General features: G+C 39.4%; 1 pseudogene; it reads right to left on the reverse strand.

Moving 5' to 3' along the window:
• Window positions 1–1,772: 1,772 nt before the first annotated feature.
• Window positions 1,773–15,878, reverse strand: part of LOC143679380 (transportin-1-like) — a 36,249-nt pseudogene continuing 22,143 nt past the window's right edge.

Raw genomic sequence — 15,878 nt, forward strand, 5'->3', positions numbered from 1 at the left:
CTCTGGCATGGCAGGCAAGCGTTCTTGCCTGCGGAGCCACCATGGCCCACCCTGAAAATTGTAATTTTTTGCCTCCAAAAACAGGGAAAACAAGGGGACTATATATATGTGTGTTTTGATTCCATGGCTCTTAATTAAAGTCCTTTTTTTTTTTTTTAAATGGCAAACCTATTTTAAGATTATCATTATTATTATATTTAGATAGATGTAGAATGGTAGAGAAGAAGACTATAGAAACAGTATTTTAACTTTATATTATCCATTTTATTCCATTTTTCTTTTTCTCTGTGTGTCCTGACCAAGCACTCCAATGCAATATTGATCAGATGAGGTGATAGTGAGCATCTTTGTATTTTTTCCTGATCTTAAAAATATTGCTTTTGACATTTCACCCTTAACTATTATGTATGTGATATGCTCTTTTGTAGATGTCCTTGCTTGGGTTAATGAAATCCTATTCTATTTTCAGTTTCAAAAAAATGTTCAATATAAAATTTAAATTAAAATAATTTTTATTTATATAAAATTTAATATTTTTAATTTCTGTATTTTATTAATTCTCTTCTTCAGCTATTTAGATGACTATATGATTTGTCTTCTCTAAACTATAAATGTGGTAGGTTACATTGATGTTTTTGAATTTTCATTTAAACTTACTTTTTAGTTTACATGTAGTAAGAGTCACACTTTTTGGTGTGAATTTTGTAATTTACATATAATAAGATTCAACATCTTTTTGAGGGGTGTACAGCTCTATGAGTTTTGAAAAATGCAGAGTTGTGTAACCACTGTCACAACATACACAACAGTTCTATCGCCTACCACCCCTCAATTCTTTTGTGCTCACCTTTATCCCCAATCCATTCTCTGTCCCCATAGTTTTATCTTTTTCATGTAAATGAAATCATATGGTATCTAGCCTTTTGAGTCCGGCTTTTCATTTAGCATAATGCATTTGAGATTCCTCTCTTGTTGCATGTATCAATATTTCCTTCTTCTCAATGCTAAGCTTTATTCCTTTATATGGGCTGTTTATCCATTTCCTATTTGAGGGATGTTTGGGTTGTGTTGAGTTTTTGATGATTACATGTTAAGTTTCTACAAATCTTTGTGTATAGTTTTTTTTTTTTTATTATTGTTTGCTTTTGGGATACCTTAAATTATAACTTCCAAGAACCTGCTTCTGGTATGGGTAGGCAAGCTAATTTTGACTCTATTAGTGTCATTTATATAGTTCTTTATCAGCATGAAAAACAAGGTCCCATTGTGCAGGAAAATGTATGTAAAAACTTTTTAATTAAAAAAAAAAGCTTCTTTACTGTTTTTAATCCCCATTCTTACGTTTTCTTTATTGTGCACCATAGAATTTTTCTTTTTTCTTTTCCCTATACATCATTTATATGGTTCTTATTTTGGTGCAATTCCCCATGATATTTCAGAATGTACTGTTTTATGAGTAGACTGAAAATACATTTCTTTCTTTTTTTTTTTTTTGACTTCTTCACATCCAGTGCAGAGTTGTAATTGGAGACAGATTTCTACCACAAAGGCTCCAGATGTTAACACATTTCCCAACATCGACTTAATACAGTGACGGCAGTGCCTCCCTCTCGCCCCCCCCAGTAGGGTTGGGTTTGTACTGTATTCCCTACTGCCTTGGTTTATCCTCCCTCTCTGTAAAGGGTAACATATTCCCTGGGTGCAAAGACCCCTCATAGCCTCGAAGACTCAAGGACCTCTAATTATGGTACTGCAGCCTGAGTTTATGAGATTTAAACACCATAAAAAGCTACAAGGTGCTCTTGTATGAGAAGAGGAAACTGATCAGAGAAACACCTCCAATTTTCATCCCCAACTTGATTTTTAAATCCGTGAAGAATCTTACAGAACATGCCCCTGAGATCATCTTTTGGGTTAATCCATGATGCAACAGCAGCATCACAAGAAATACATAACATCTTGGATTACTCCACTGAAATTCACACCGATCACGGTACAAATTCCAAAGGAATGCAGAATTTTTTTCTTCATTGTCCCTATGTTTCTCCAAGATGTGCACCAGGGTCTTATAAACTGTTATGGCATGTGGTCTACCTCTTGAGGACAAATTGTGACCAAAATGAACAATTGTTATTGCTGTATTCTTTAACAGCGTCTTTGGTATATCGGGGCTATTAATGATTTCTACAAGTCAGTGCAACATCACGGGAATATAAGGCTGCATCTCTCTGCCAATTTGAATGGAAGTTTCTTCAATTGCCATGTGGCATTGTTGCAGACTGAAATGAACTGTATATTTAGGTTGGTTCCCAGTATTGGCATGAAATCAGTTATATAAGGCTTAGCATGCTGAAAGCAAGCTTTCATCAGGTCACCTAACAGGGTGAAGGAACTCTGTCAAACTTCTGGCATTTTATCCTGCATACATTGGTACACTAGTGTTAGAATGTTACTTCATGCTACCAACTGTTCAATGTTACATCCTTCAACATTGAAGGAAGGCCACTGAGTAAATCAAGAGCAACTATTATAAAATCATTATCAGGCGCCTTATAATGATCTGCTTAAGCATTGTTCAGCATGGCTTGCACAAGAGTCTTCTGTACTAAATTTACACAACACTGATATACACAGGTTCAGCATAAGGAAAGAAGCCAGATTGCTGGGTTGTGCCAACTGAAAATAGCACTCAAGTAAAGAGAAGAGATCTTCATCTTTGTCCTTTAACATATTCCATTTCTGGATTGGTGGAGGCTTTAGCATCTGAATATATACTGGTTTGTTTAAATTATGTCCTACTGAATCTGCTAATGTTCCTGTAGCATCAGAAAGAACGAGCAGGTTCTTATGCTGGTATTTACTAAATGCGAACACCTGGGTATCAAGTATATAAGCAAGATAAGGAACAAGTTCTCTACAAGACTCTTCTTCTGGGGTAGAAAGGTACTGCAGACAGCTTCTTGTACTCTCTTTTTGCTATTCAGGATTGCCTTTAGCAGTTCCACCATTAATGGCTTCAGGTATACTTCTGAGAGCTGGCTAACTCCCCAGAGTGCATAGAGGCTAAGAGTCTAACACATTAAGGAACACACAAGAGGCTTTTTATCAGAGAGGCACTGATGAGGTGAGGAATGCACTCAGGCAAGTATGGAATCATGTCTTGCATGCAACCTTCAGCAATTGCTCCTAAAACCAAAATGCTGATTCTTTAATCACACATTTAGAATAAAAAAGTATTTCCTCCAAAGGGAGCAAAATATGTGGCAAAAGCTCAGCATGATACACATTTATGAGAAAATCTAGGACAGCAGCAGAACATTTTCTTAGATTCCAATCAGAGGTTGTATCATCATCATCAATTTCATCATCTTCACCTTCTTCCTCTTCAATTCCATCTTCATCATGCTGCTGAACCACTGTCCTTGAGCGATGAAAAAATGGCCTTATATCCTGCTCACTATCAGGAATTGTTTCATCTTCAGCATCACCTTTAAGTAGACTATTATCTATGTTTGCACTATTCATGCCATACACTAACACAGGAATCAACATAAGGAAGAGACCTTAAGAGTACAATTTTGCATATTGGTTGCTCAGCCAACGTTAGTCAAAATTCACAAACTTCTAAAGCCACAGTTTCATCTTGACCTTGGGTCCTCTGTAGCATGTACTCAACTATATTTTGCATGGAAGGAAGCAGGCGATCCATTTTCACTTGGGTAACTATCTAAGACCGAGATTGTTGGTTTGCACGGTAAGGTTAATGCTGGCTCCATAAAATGAGTTGGGACGCATTCCTCCTTTACTATTTTATGGAAGAAAATATATAGACTTGGTACTTCTTCTTCTTTAAATATTTACTGTCATTTACCAGGGAACCATCATGGCCTGGGATTTTCTTTTTGGAAAGTTGTTAATTGTGAGCAAAATTTCTTTAATAGATACAGGACTTTTCAGATGATCTGTTTCTTCTTGAGTGAGTTTGGTAGTTTGCGTCTTTCAAGGAAGTGATATCTGTCATCTAAGTGGTCAGATATATAGGGATATGGTGGCCTTTGTATTTCTTTATTATCTTCTTAATAACTTAAAGGATTTTAGTGATATCTTTCATCCATTTGTATTATTAGTAACTTCTGTCTTGTTTTTGTTCAAACTGGCTGGCTGGAGGTTTATCAATTTCTTTAATCTTTTGAAAGAAATAGCTTTTGGTTTCATTGATTTTTCTCTATTTCTCTGTTTTCAGTTTCATTGATTTCTGGTTTTAGGTTTTATTACTTCCTTCCTTCTGCTTGATTTGTGTTAATTTACTCTTCCTTTACTTTCTTCTTAATATTGAAGTCTGCCACATTGATCGATTTTCAAATGTTAAAACAACCTTGCAATTCTAGGATAGATCTTAATTGGACATGTTGTATTAATTTTTTTCTTTTTTGCATGGGAAGGCACTGGGAATCGAACCTGGGTCTCCGGCATGGTAGGCAAGAATTCTGCCACTGAGCCACCATTGCACTGCCCTGTATTATCTTTTATATATATACATATATGTGTGTATGTATATATATATATATATATACACACATATATATATGTATATATATACATATTGCTGGATTTGATTTGCTATTATTTTGTTAAGAATTTTTGCATCTATGTTGATACTTTTCTTTCAAGGTTTCTTCTTTCATTTTATATTTGTCCTCTTTGACTCTTTCCTTTTCTGCCAGCTCAGAAATGCTTTTAAAAGATGTTTATTTTTTATATGTACCTAGTTTTCCAAACTGCCAGAAATAGAGCCTATGTCTTTCACTTCATAGGATATTGGCTCCTGTTTTTATTTCCCTTTCATTTATTGTGTAAAGCAATAAAATGTCTCTAGTGGTTTTTTTAATCTAATAAAATTATTTCACGTTTGTATGGCAAACTAAGCCAGCAGCAGTTTATAAGTAACTTTCATGTTCATTCCAACAACTTTATGAGGCATGCAGGGCAAAATTTATTATCTGTTTTAGAGAAGAAATGTATTCATAGAGGTTTACTTAACTTGCCCTAAGTAACCACAAAGTGGAATCAGAACTGTTGTCCAATTCTCTTTCTGCTTTACTATGTCGCATCTAGGATAGTCAAATAGACATTGAATCCTATGGCAGAAGCTAGGAAAGTAGAGCTGAAGGGGAAGGAAAATGAGGGAAGAACTGGAGTTTCTTGATGTTGATGTTTTTGGATTTGTGTTGGTTGCCTTGTCCAGCTGCTATAGCTGAATGTTCATTCAATAAAGAATCTTAGAGACTCGACAACAGGAAACCTATTGTCTTTAGCCTGCTGCTTTCAAGAAATGGATCCTCGAGTCAACAGTCCTGTTGGGCCCTCAAGACCTACAGATTTGAGGAAAGTGGAATTAGATGTGTAGAGGCTGACTTTGATTCTGAAATACCAAATGGGAAAGATACTGGCTTTACTTTAAGCAGAGGAAAGATTCGTTTTTGTTGAAACTTGTGTTCAAAATAAGATTTGTAAGTCTTAGATCCAATAATTTTCCAAAAGATGGATGCTTTCTTTTACTACTTATGATAATAACCTATTAACCTTCAATAACCTATATCTAAAATGAAACACTATAAATCTCTTTTTCTTAAAAAAAATAAAGCCTCAGTATAATACCCAAGCCCAGGAACCACAGTTTTATTAAACAAATAGAGGTTGACTCCTACAGTAATCCCTTTCAACTTAGTGATAGTGTGGTTTTCCCCACTGTGTTCATCAAATATGTCTTAATACCTGAAAGAGACCAGTTTGAGAGGAAGTGTGGAGCCATCTTTGGATGTTGGTTTGCAAATAACTTATCAAGTGTTATGACATTTGGAAAATAGCTGAATGAATAACATCATTATACTGCACTGAAGCTCTTAAAAACTGAAATTTCAAAAAAAAGGTATTTATCTTCAACCTTGATTAGCCCTTTCTTGGTTTTCATAAGTTGAGTTACTTGGTAATGTCTAGAAATTTTCATGTGGATCTTGGCTCAAACTCTACTACTAAGCTTGGATTCTGTACAGCTCAGTGTCTAATATACAAATATATTCTTCTATACTTACAAATAATTCTCCAGATTCCCTTTTCTAAACTATTGCAATGATACCACCTACAATTCCAAACATATTCATCCTCTCCCCAGAGAGCTACAACCCCCATTTCTTCCCAGTAACTGCAGCTGTATCAGAGCTCAGATATTTGGATAAAGCCTGTATTAGTCAGGATTCTCTATAGAAACAGAACCACCAGGAGATATCTGTAAATATGAAATTAATAAAGGTGTCTCATGCAACTGTGGGAATGGGAGAGTCCAAAATCCATAGAGCAGGCTGTGAAGCTGGCAGCTCCAATGAAGGGTCTTGATGAACTACATAGGAGAGGCTCACTGGCTGAAGAAGTGGAAAAAGTCTCTCTTCTTAATTAATGGTCTTCTATTAGAAAGACTGCTTATCTCATTGGCTGGTGCCACACTCTTAGTTGATTGCAGATGTAATCAGTGACAGATACAATCAACTGACAGATGATTTAATAAACAAGCATTCCAGTTTATCAACCAGCAAAATATCCTTGCAATAACAGTCAGGTCAGTTCTTGCCTGACCATGAAATTGGGCACTTGAATAAGTTGACACAAGAACCTAACCATCACAGCCCACCCCTTGTCAATTTGGCAGCTATACCCATCACCTTGAATCATGCTTAGTTCCCAAATAGAACACATGTAACAGATGTGTTTTGCTAACAATACACAACTTTCCTGCATACAACCAGAAATGCACTACATCTCTCCAGAATACAGTACAAATCCTTAGGTAACATTCACTCTTAAACTTCATATCCTATAACTTAAATACTATAACATGAACAGTACAATTTATGTCATGTGATAAGAGGAACACAAGATATTTGCTTAGGTACAAATATAAACATACCTATAACAAAACAGGGAGGAAATATTCATACCATCACATTCCCCCTTTCTGTAACTGATCATGTGGTCATATTTCATATTTACAACTACCTTCTTCTACTACCCATTCCATATTTCCTTTACCCTCAGCAAGCACTTCAGCTAGCCATGGTTCTTTGCCAGGTAGTGTGACCCTGATCTTCATTCCTGAAGTTTCAGGGCCATTGGTGTCCTTCCTGGATTGGGTTTTTACAGTTTTCCATTTACTTTAATCACAGGGCATGGTAGTACTCAGAGACATCCTAAGGGATCTCTTGTATTCAGGAAAACTCTTCTTTACCTCCATTGTATAGTTGCTGTCCTATTTCCCCTTGATTGTCAGGGTCAATCACCCCAGACAAAGCACTAATCCCCTTTTGTGCCTATTGATTCAGTGGCATGAGAAGTTCAAAGGGGCACGTTGAGGGTCTCCTGGTAGGAACTAAGACCTGTAGGCCAGCAGAGCTGAAGGTTTCAAGGACAGGAAGCAATAGTTTTCTTAGTGGATCACTAGGGGTGATAGTGAGTCATGCTACTCCCATTTCCACCCCTTGGTTCCTGGATGCGTGAATCCTGGCTATAGGAGAAACAGCACCATACAGGGGACATTGATTCAGAGCATATACTGCCTCCTGGAGAATATTCCCTAGCCCTGCAAGGCATTGCCACCTATTGGCACCATAATGGGTCTTCAAAGGGTCATTTCACTGTTCTATCAACACAGCTGCCTCTGTATGATAGGGACCATGGTAAGGCCAGAGAATTCTATGAACATGTGCCCATTCCTGCACTTCATTTGCTGTTAAATGAATTCCTTGATCAGAAGCAATGCTGTGTGGAATACAATGACAGTGTGGTAAAGCATTTGGTTATTCTATGGATGGTAGTTTTTGCAGAAACATTGAGTGCAGGGAAGACAAATCCATATCTGGAGCATGTGCCTATTCCAGTCGGAACAGATTGCTACTCCTTCCATGATGGAAGTGGCCCAATGTAATCAACTTGCCACCAGGTAGCAGTCTGATCACCTTGGGGAATGGTGCCATACCGGAGACTGAGTGTGGGTCTCTGCTGCTGGCAGACTGGGCTCTCAGTACTGGCCAAACAGGTTGGCCTTGGTGAGTGGAAATCCATGTTGCTGAGCCCATGAATAACCTCCATCCCTACCACCATGCCCACTTCGTTCATGGGTCCATTGACAATGGCAGGAGTGGCTTAGGAAAGAGGATGATTTGTATCTATAGAATGTGTCATCTTATCCACTCGATTATTAAAACCTTCTTCTACTGAAATCACTCTCTGGTGAGCACTCACATAGGACTCAGATATCTTAGTGTTTTTTGCCCACTCAGAAAGGTCTATCTACATACCTTTTCTCCAGACTTCTTTGCCACCAATTTCCGATCATATCCCTTCCAATTCCCTGACTATCCAGTCATTAGCAACAGCCTATGGGTCAGTATATCAATGCACCTCTGGCCAGTTCTTCTTCCACACAAAATAAACAACCAGGTGCACTGCTTGAAGTTCTGCCTAGTGGGAGGATTTCCCCTCATCACTGTCTTTTAAGGACATCCCACAAAGGGGTTGTAGTGCTGCAACTGTCTACTTCTGGGTGGTTCCTGCATATCATGCAGAACCATCTGTAACTAGGCCTGAGTTTTCTCTTCCTCAGTCAACTGATGATAAAGAACTGCCCAAGAGGACATAGCTCTGAGCTGACAAAGAGAAGATGGCAGGAGTTGGGACCATGGGCATTTGGGCTACTTCCTCATGTAACTTACTTGTGCATTCAGGACCTGCTCAAGCTCTATCTCTTATTTCTATTTCCATTTCATGATGGAGTGCTACTGTGCTCACCCAACTCTATGGCTTGGTAGATCAGAGGAAACCCAGTTCATAATAGGCAGCTCAGCTTTCATGGTAACTTGGTGGCCCGTGGTTCAGTGTTTATTCTCTATTAAGGCCCAGTAGCAGGCTAAAAGTACTCTCCAAAAGGAGAGTAGTTATCTGTAGCAGATGGTAAGGCTTCGTTCCAAAATCCTAAGGGTCTTATATTGTGATTCTCTTATAGGGGCCTGTCAAAGCATCCAGATAGCATTCCTGTTTGCCACTGACACTTTCAGCTCCATTGGATCTGCTGGATCCTATGGCCCAAGAAGCAGAGCAGGTTGCACAGCAGCCTGGCCTTGTCGCTGAGCCTCCTCTTGTTCTGGTCGCTATTCAAAACTGGCAGCTTTTCTGGCCACTATGTAAATGGTTGATGTAGCACACCCAGATAAGGAATATGTTATCTCCAAAATCCAAACAGGCCAACCAATTGTGTGTCGTAGGAGGGGCCAGATGCAACAGCTAATCTTTCACCTTAAAAGGGATATGTTGACATGCACCACACCACTGGACAGCTAGAAACTTCACTAAGGTGGAAGTTCCTTGTCTTTTTGTTGGACTTCTCTCCCATCCTCTGACATGCAAATGTCTTACCAATAAGTCTAGAATAGTTGCTACTTCTTGCTCACTAAGCTCAAATAACATGATATCATCAATATAATGGACCAATGTAATGTCTTGTGACAGGGAGAAAAGATCAAGTTTCCTGTGGACAAGATTGTGAGATAGGGCTGGAGAGTAGATATACCCTTGAGGCAGGACAGTGAAGGTATATTTTTGCCCTTGCCAGCGGAATGAAAACTGTTTCTTATGGTCCTTACTGGCAGCTATTGAGAAAAAAGTATTTGCTAGATCAATAGCTGCATACCGGTTATTAGGGGATCGGTTGATTTGCTCAAGCAATGATACCATGTCTGTAACAGCAGCTACAATTAAAGTCAGCACCTGGTTAAGTTTACAATAATCCACTGTCATTCTCCATGACCCATCTGTTTACTGCACAGGCCAAATAGAAGAGTTGAGTGCAGAGGTGTTGGGACTCACCACCCCTGCATCCTTCAAGTCCTTAAGAGAGGCACTAATCTTTGCAATTCCTCCAAGAATCAAATATTGCTCCTGATACACTATTTTGCTAGGTAGGAGCAGTTCTAGTGGCTTCCATTTGGCCTTTCCTACCATAAAATCCCTCACTCCATGTGTCAAAGAACCAATGTGGGAATTCTGGGCCATTGCTCACTATGTTGATTCCAATTATGCATTCTTGAACTGGAGAAATGACCACAAAATGGTCCCAGGGACCCACTGGACATACTGTGAGAGAGATCTGAGTTAAAGCCCCATTGATCACCTGACCTCCATAAACCCCTACTCTTACTGGTGGATCAGAGTGATGTTTTGGGTCTCCTGGAATTAGTGTCACTTCTGAGCCAGTATCTAATAATCCCTGAAATATCTGATGATTTCCTTTTACTCAATGCACATTCACCCCAGTAAATTGCCATAGATCTCCTTGGGGATGGGTGGGAGTAAGGTTAACAGTATATATTTTGGGTAGTATAACAGGATGCTTCCTCAAGGGTACCCAGCCGTCCCCTCTTTCAAGGGGCTCTGGGTTTGTAAACTGTTTGAAGTCTGGGAATTGAATAAAGGTCTGTGACTCTCTGTTTTTGTAATTTAAGTTAAATGTCTTTTCACCCGACCTAGAATTCTGCTTATACAGTTCAAACAAGAGTTTATTGGACTGCCATCTATTTTGCTTCTAGGTACTCCATGATCTCCTAACCAATACTAAAATTCTCTGTGAATCAGATTATTTTCACAGCTGATTTGAGTCTGCTGTCTGTTGTGGTGATCATGCCACCTTGTCTAACTGTTGCCACATGACTTCTGCCAACTCATTATCCAATCACTCCCAATGTGTTTAAGGATTCCAGCTCAGTGACTATTTCCCACAGTAATATCTGACCTACAGAGGAGGATGACTACAGAGCTCTTCAGGGATGATGGAGCTAGTCTCACGAACTTATTTCTCAAGGTTCTGGTGAAAGATGTGTCCTCTGCACATTCCTGGGGTGTATGAGCAGGTGTTCCATAGTAAATCCATTCCAATCTGTCTAAGCCTCTCAATCCCCTCATCTACATTATACCACAGTAGTTCTGGCATTTCAGCCTCAGGTAATGTCATCCATCTTTTGATCCATGCTTCAGCCAATCATGCAAAGAAACTATTAATGCTCTTTCTAATACCTTGAGCTACAACACTGAATGCAGAATCTTTGTTTAGTGGGCCCTGTGCTGGTTTGAAAGGATATATGTCCCCTAGAAAAGCCATGTTTTAACTAAATCCCATTTCGTAGAGGCAGAATAATCCCTATTCAATACTACATGTTAGAATCTATAATTAGATCATCTCCCTGGAGATATAACCCAATCAAGAGTGGTTGTTAAACTGGATTAGGTGATGACGTGCCTTCACCCATTTAAGTGGGTCTTGAGAATTTTCTGGAGTCCTATAAAAGAGGAAACTTTTTGGAGAATGAAGGAGATTCAGAGAGAGCAGAGCAGAATAACATAGCCACAAGAAGCAGAGTCCACCAGCCAGTGACCTTTGGAGATGAAGAAAGAAAATCTCTCCCAGGGAGCTTCATGAAACAGGAAGCCAGGAGAAGAAGCTAGCAGATGATGCCATGTCTGCCATGTGCCCTTCCAGATGAGAGAGGAAACCTGACTGTGTTCACCATGTGCCTTTCCAGATGAGAGAGAAACTGTGACTGTGTTCGCCATGTGCCTTCTCACTTGAGAGAGAAACCCTGAACTTCATCAGCCTTGTTGGACCAAGGTATCTTTTTTTGAATGCCTTTGATTGGACATTTCTGTAGATTTGTTGTAATTGGGACATTTTCTCAGCCTTAGAACTGTAAACTAGCAGCTTATTAAATTCCCCCTTTTAAAAGTCATTCTGTTTCTGGTATATTGCATTCTGGCAGTTAGCAAACTAGAACAGGCCCTTTTCAATAAATTCAACTTGATCCAACTTTATATTCCTTCTACCATTATCCCACACCCTTTATTCCATTCCCACCCATATTCCCCTCATTTCTCTATATAAATTGGAAAACTCATACAGTTCTCTTGGAATATAGTGTACCTCCTCATGGGTCACACTTTGTACCTCACCTTTCGGGCCTGTTGAGACTTTAGCCTGGTTGTAAGTCTTGAAGGAAAGAAGGGTGGTGGGGGTGGGTCATGAGAAGAAATAGAAGTGTCTTTCAAGCCAATTACCTTAGGGCATTTCATTGCAGTTTCATCTGATGAAGCAATATTAGTCACTCCAAACAGAGGAGTGAGGGCTATTTCTCCAGGGGAAGTAGTTACAGGTTTAGCAGGCACTGAAGGGTAAATCTCCTTAGGTGGAGGTTGGATGGCAGACTCCTCAAGGCAGAGTGGAGGCTGGGAATCTGTTTCTTCAAGGCAGGCTGGAGGTCAGGAATCTCTTTCTTCAGGGCAGTGCATTACAGGTACATCTGGCAAAGGCTCAGCAGATTCTAGTGATTCCATCTCCCCATCACCATCATTATCAAGCCATGTATCCCATCCCAGGTACATGATCTCATTCTTTTCCAATCCTAGCCCTTACTTTAACAGCAGACACCATGAAACATTGAAATTTAGTTTACATTGTAAGATCTGCTACTCGTACAATGAGGGTGTGTGCTTGGTTTTCAGAGATCTCAAGTCTGCACCTACAGGAATTAAGATTTTCTTTCAGGGAACACATGGAAACATTTACATCTTTCATATTGCATTTAATATGCAAATTTGAAGACTTCAGCTCATCCTTTCCCCTAATTACTGTATCCATTATATCTAACAACAACTAGCCAACATCGTGATACTTTTATTTACATAAAACTCCGTAAAAGTGTCAAAAAACACCCTCATCCAGAGCCTTGCCCCGTGTAAGCGTAAATTAGCAGAATCTAATGTTGATATTTTGTGTATCTCTCTTGACAACTCACCTCATGGACTATCAGTGCCATTTGATTATTGGAAATGTGTCATTAATGCCTTTGAGTTTAACTAGAGTTGAAAACCAATTGCAAAAACCCAATTTTAGATTCTGTTTCTCAAGAACCATCCCACTCTTGGTACTAAGCTGTATTAGTCAGGATTCTCTCGAGAAACAGAACCAACAGTAGATATCTATGAATATCAGATTTATAAAAATGTCTCATGCAAATGTGGAAATGGAAGAGTTCAAAATCTGTAGGGCAGGCTGTGAAGCTGGCAGCTGCAATGAAGGGTCTCAACAAACTCCACGGGAGAGGCTTGATGGCTAAAGAAGTGAGTCTCTCTTCTTCCGTAATAGTCTTGAACTGATTGGATTATTTCCTTGGCCATAGACATGCACTAGTTGATTGCAGATGTAATCAGTCACAGCTGCAATCAACTAACTGATGATTTAATAAATCAGCCCTTTGGGTTTATCAAGCAGCCACAAAATATCCTTGCAGCAATGCAATGGTCAGGCCAGTTCTTGTCTGACCACACAACTGGGCATATCACCTGGCCAAGGTGGCATCAGAACCTAACCATCACAGTGCCCATTCTTCTCAGTCAGATTTGATATGGCTTCTTGTGATCTCTGCTGCTATATCCCAGATGATAAATTTGACCATGCATAATAGCCGGTACACAAATGGAAGGAACAAAAGTTAAGAGAACTTCCATTAAAAAATAATAATGATGTAGGAGGAGTTGTGGGCAGGAGTAGCAGCATACAATGATACTATCTTTGTCTTGCTGAATAAGAGCAAGTTTATTCAGTTTATGGACTTTCCTCTATGGATCATTTACTGGATTAGTCCATCTGGTTAATCTGATTGCTATTTACTAGAAGATTTAATTTGCTTAGTATACTATGATCTGGGTCTTCGGGGACATCTGGGAGTCTTTTTCTGTTGGGGGGTATATAGGCTGAACTGTAATAACAAATAGAGCCAAACATGTAAGGCTCAACAAGATAGAAAGAAGTTTATTTCTTGCATACCATTTTCAACACATGACTTCCAAAGAGCATATAGGGCAACTGAAGTCTGGTCTTCTCCACTCCTGACCGCTAAAGGGGAAAAGAGTAAGTAGAAGCAAGTGTGTGAGGTTTTCATGGGCCAGGCCTAGAAGAGGAAGATAGTACTTCCTCCCTCATGATGTTGGAGTCAATTTATTCAAATGACCACAAGTAAACATCGGGAGTCTAGGTGTGTGAGAACAATCTCGGTGAAGAGGTAGGCATCTTTGATAAAGGGCTGATACTTCTTCAACAATGCATTTCTTGGTGGTGATAAAGGTCCTAAAGAATTCCAGGCAGCTAGCAATCTTGAATTCTTTCAGCCATGCTATATTTTGTGTTTCGTTTTTGTATGGAGAGTGAGAGGGCTACAGAACCTCCTTAAGGCCATAGTAAGCTGCCTGACAATCATGGTCAGGAATTCCTTTCTCTAGAAACCCGTACCAGAATCTTATCAGGTCAAGATATTTGAATCTGGAACTTCCTTCATACACAATTTTAGTCTCTTCATGATGGTCCAGTGTCTGCTGCCCATTTTCCTATGCCTCATTTTAGTGGGGTTTGCTTTGGTCTCTGACTCAGCTTGGTGGGCTGCTATTCCCAATATGCTTTGTAATGCGGGGAAGAGGAGACTGACCTTTGTCAGGTGAGGGGGCTTTGAGGGCTTTGGGGCCTTTGGGAGATCTGGCTTCTTCAGACTTGATTGTGGTGCAGAGCTGCCGTGTGAAATCCGGAGCTGCGCAGTGGCAGAATGCCTGTGCTACAGAGCTGTGCTGCTGTGCTTGCTCCACTTTCAGACGGCTCAGCTTGGACCATGTTTTCCCTCTTGCAGCACCTTATTGAGTGTTGCAAGAAATAACCAACACCTCTCAGATCCTGATTTTTTTTCTATACCAAGTCCTGTAAAGTTCTAAACAGTGAGAATAGGCATATTTTCTACATAGCAACAAACAACTGTAATGATTAACTGATTGCTTTGCTAATGAGTTTCCTACCCTTTTTGCCCCTTTGTCCCTGAACACAGCTAGTTCCACATTTTGGATTTGTTCCTTCCAATGCCTCTATTCCAGTTAGTGCCCCATTGTTTATCTACATCAGTTAGTGCCCCATTGTTTATAAGCACCACCCAAAGTCACTAAACAAATAAAGAAACAAACAGAAAACACAGATTCAATAGAGACGGTGCTGTGTCAATGGAAATATAATTTGAATCTCATATGTAATTTAAAGTTTTCTAAGAACACATTAAAAATTAAGAAGAAATAGGTGAAATTATCTTAAAATATCTTTTATTTAACCTAACATATCCAAAATACTATAATTTTAATTTGTAATTACTGTAAAAATTATTGATAGAGTAGTTTTCATACTTCTTTCATACTAATCTTTGAAATCTGGTGTTATTTTGTGCAAATAGGGCAACTCAGTTTGAACTAGCCACATTTCAAGGCCTCAATACCACTTCCAGTCCCTGGATACCATATTAGACAGTACAGCATTAAAGCATATTGGGGCAACTCTTAAAATTGAAGGAATTTCTTGACAACAACTCTCCTTCTGAATAGTGGTTTCATTTTTTCCTCCTTCTGATCTTTCTTAGTGTACCTGGGAATATGGCTGCCCACCTCTTGGGACTCCTATTCACAACTTCACCATTAGAGAGGACAGGACTCTTCTTCATTTCCTTATCACTATACCCCTAACTACTCCAGCTCCATTTCTAAACAGTCTCTGGGAAGAACTTGGACTATGCCCATTTCCAGGCCAATCAGGTAGCTTTTTGATGAGGCAAGGTGCTGCAATTGGTCTGGCTAGAGGAGGTAGAGTTTTGTGATTGGCAGCTTCCATTATAACCTATGATTAAAGTGAAGGGAGGAACACATTTCCCAAAGGAGAGGGGTTATGATAACCAGAAGAAGAATCGAGATGCTGGGAAGTCAAA

This window comes from Tamandua tetradactyla, chromosome 1 (assembly GCF_023851605.1).
Source record: "Tamandua tetradactyla isolate mTamTet1 chromosome 1, mTamTet1.pri, whole genome shotgun sequence".
Lineage (NCBI taxonomy): Eukaryota > Metazoa > Chordata > Mammalia > Pilosa > Myrmecophagidae > Tamandua > Tamandua tetradactyla.